At 36.0% G+C, this 3,740-nt stretch overlaps 2 non-coding genes across 2 annotated transcripts; one reads left to right on the plus strand and one right to left on the minus strand.

Annotated features, from left to right (window-relative positions):
- The first annotated feature begins 382 nt into the window (after positions 1 to 382).
- TRNAR-ACG (transfer RNA arginine (anticodon ACG)) lies at positions 383 to 460 on the plus strand. The gene has a single exon. It is a non-coding gene; the product is annotated as a tRNA-Arg (tRNA).
- Positions 461 to 713: 253 nt separating this feature from the next.
- On the minus strand, positions 714 to 786 carry TRNAN-GUU (transfer RNA asparagine (anticodon GUU)). Its single transcript has one exon. It is a non-coding gene; the product is annotated as a tRNA-His (tRNA).
- Positions 787 to 3,740: the final 2,954 nt, after the last annotated feature.

Here is a 3,740-nt window from a genome sequence, read left to right on the forward strand (position 1 = left end):
AATATTTATCTCATGCCTTTCCTCGTTCATGGTTCGATATTCTGGTGTCCTAGGCGTAGAGGAACCACACCAATCCATCCCGAATTTGGTGGTTAAACTCTACTGCGGTGACGATACTGTAGGGGAGGTCCTGCGGCAAAATAGCTCGATGCCAGAATGATAAAAAGCTTAACACCTCTTATTTTACTTTTTCACTATTTTTAAATACAAAAAAGATCCAAATATAAAATGCAAAGGTCGTCTTATTCAAAACCTCAATCATCACATCCCCTCTCTCCCACTTCACGCCTTGGAACGCGCTGTTTTTATAGAGAGAAAGGCGCTTTCCCATCTTCTTAACCCGAAATGAAGGGGTACCCCCGGGAAGAGATCCAGTGGAGACGGGTGGGCCTGTAGCTCAGAGGATTAGAGCACGTGGCTACGAACCACGGTGTCGGGGGTTCGAATCCCTCCTCGCCCACAGCCTTCCAAAGGGGGAAGGGCCTTTACTTTCCCCCTGAGGAAATCATGATCGGGATAGCGGACGTAAAGCTATTGAACTTAGGTACGCTCTTTCCTTTTGTCGAAGTGGAATCGTAGAGCACAATGTGATACGATGAGATAGAATGCAATAGAAATAGAAATAAGGATAGCGAACGGGTTACCTACTCCTAAGGGTCAAAGCAAGCCCTTTAATTCAATTCTTTATTCTTACATTAAAGAATGAATCAAATCTCCCCAAGTAGGATTCGAACCTACGACCGGTCGGTTCACTGCCGACCGCTCTACCACCGAGCCATGCGAGGAACAAGGGGGGATTCGACCTCTTAGAGTTCAACTCCCGTTCTCAACCCATGAACAATATGAGTCTGAAGCTTCTTTCGTAACTCCCAGAATTTCTTCGTAGTGGCTCCATTCCATGCCTCATTTCATAGGGAAGCCAAAAGTGGCTCCATTTCATTCTATTTCACTTCCTAGCACTTCCTATCATTTAATATCCATCCCTTTGGTCTTATTGACATAAGAGATGTCATTTATAGTCTATCTCTTTCTATATATGGAAAGTCAAGAAATTCTCATCGAAACATCGAGAAATTGTGCATATAGAAAACTCTAAAGAAAGAAAAAAGGACACCCATGCCATGATTTTAAAATCTTTTCTATTTAGTAGTCTAAGTTTCTCGATGAGGATAATTAATTCGGTCGTTGTGGTCGGACTCTATTATGGATTTATGACCACATTCTCCATAGGTCCCTCTTAGATCTTCTTTCTCCAATCTTGGATTAGGGAAGAAGGAGATATTCGCGACTACTGGTGGGGTTTCATTATGGGGCAGCTCATGATCTTCATATCGATCTATTATCCACCTCTGTATCTATTCTTTCTTAGCTAAACGGGTGGAGGATCCACCCAATTTATATCATGGACTCAAAAAACGGATCCGAATTTGACTGAAATGCACGATCTTCACAGGTATCACTCTTCACGATACCTAAAAGGTGGAATAGGGATTTTCGAACCATTTCCTATAAGAGAATGGTTTCCATTACTTTGAGAAATGGATTCTTGTATCAAACTATAGCTATTGCATTAAATAAGAAAAGAAACTAATAGAAGTCGAAGACGCGGAATGGTAGTGAATAGAGAGAAAGATTCTTCTTATTTTCTTGTTCCTGAAAATATTCTATCTATCTCCTAGACGCCGTAGAGAATTGAGAATTTTCATGTCTTTCAATTCTCGTACTCGTAATTGGAAAGTTACGGAAGGAGACCCATCATTTTGCAATGAAAACAACATATAAAACTCTGGACAATTTCGAAATCAGGCCGAGCGTCTTAATACATATGCAAAAAAATTCATTATTGGCCCACCATTGATTAGAAGATTTAGCTTGTATGAATCGCTATTGGTTTGATACGAATAATGGCAATCGTTTCAGTATGTTAAGGATACAGATGTATCCACAATTCATTTAGAGTTACTTAATAGCCTATTTCTTATACCATATATCTATCCCGTGAAATTCTCGAGCCGAAAGATGGATGCATATGCTGTGTTTCATTTTGCTAAATGATATCAATTAAATGGTGTATCAATCCCATAAATTGGATATAGCAATAAATAAATTAGCAAAATTCTTTCTAATATTTTAGATAGAAGAAACATTTCTTCTATCTAAAATATTAGAAAGAATGTACTCTTCTATCCAAATCTAATTTGCATCGATAAAATAAATCCAAATTCCAGCAGTAGATGAATAATTGCAAATTTTTGTGTGTACGAGATTAGAATAACTTCAAAATAACTGACATAATTTTTTATTTTTCCTGATCAGAAAAATATATGAAAAAGAAAGGAGGTAGAAATTTTTTGGGATTTATGGTTAAAGAAGAAAAAGAAGAAAACATGGGTTCTATTGAATTTCAAGTATTCAGTTTCACCAATAAGATACGGAGACTTGCTTCACATTTGAATTACACAAAAAAGATTTTTCATCGGAAAGAGGTCTACGAATACTTTTGGGAAAACGTCGATGTTTGCTGGCTTATTTGGCAAAGAAAAATAGAGTACGTTATAAGAAATTAATCAGTCAGTTGAATATTCGGGAGCAGTAATTTAATCGTTCTAATTTTTTTCTTATTTTCTTAGTAGTCTTATAGTAGTCTTAGATTTTGCATTTTGATGAGCCTCGTTTTGAGGAATTCATGGAATAATCCATTTTCATGGAATAATTAATTAAGGATATGAGTCTACCGCTTACAAGAAAAGATCTCATGATAGTCAATATGGGCCCTCAACACCCATCAATGCATGGTGTTCTTCGACTGATCGTTACTCTCGATGGTGAGGATGTTATTGATTGTGAACCCATATTAGGCTATTTACACAGAGGAATGGAAAAAATCGCGGAAAACAGTAGGTAGAGTAGAGGAAGTAGATAGAAAGATGGTAGAAGAGGGTAGGAAGGGGGAAGGGATAAGATAGTTATTTAGACAAGATACTCGTAAATAGCTTAAGTTAAGAAATAAAAAAGAATAAAAAAACGGATACATAACATAAAAAAAAGAATAAATAAGACGAGATTCGCCCTCCTCCTACATATTTAATTTCTTCTCCTATACAAAAACTAACAAGACCCACTCCATTGGTAATTCCATCAATGATACCCTTATCGAAAAACTCCGTTAGTTCGGTTAATCTTCTTATACCGAGAGTAAAGACCCTAGTATAAAAAATATCCATATAACCGCGATTATATGACCAACTGTATATCTTTTTTTTTACTTGATCTAAAAAGAAAAAGTATTTTTTCGGACTTTCCTTGTAAAAGGAATTTATTAAATCCAAATTCTGAAAAAAAGAATAAGGGGATCCATATAAGATATATGCTATGAATAAACCAAAGATAGCTACACTTACAGAAGAAATAGCATTAGTAAGAAATTCATATGAATTTATAGAAGAATTAGAACTTTCTTGAGTCAAGTTTATTGAGGGAGTTAACCACTTTGATAATAGGGTTAACTCCGCTATTCCATTATCCATTGCTCCATTATCAAAAGAGATTCCTATAAATCCAATGAATAAAGTAAAAAGCAGTAATATCAGAAGAGGAAATAACATAGTATTTCCCATTTCATGCGGATAAGCAAAAGTGTTTTTAGCCCCAAAGGACGTACTAAAGTATCCTATTCTATTTCTTGTATTACCTTTCATTTTGGGTCTATTTTGTGAAAAAAAAGCAACTCCATTCTTTGT

This window comes from Lolium perenne, chromosome 4 (genome assembly GCF_019359855.2).
Source record: "Lolium perenne isolate Kyuss_39 chromosome 4, Kyuss_2.0, whole genome shotgun sequence".
Taxonomy (NCBI): Eukaryota; Viridiplantae; Streptophyta; class Magnoliopsida; order Poales; family Poaceae; genus Lolium; species Lolium perenne.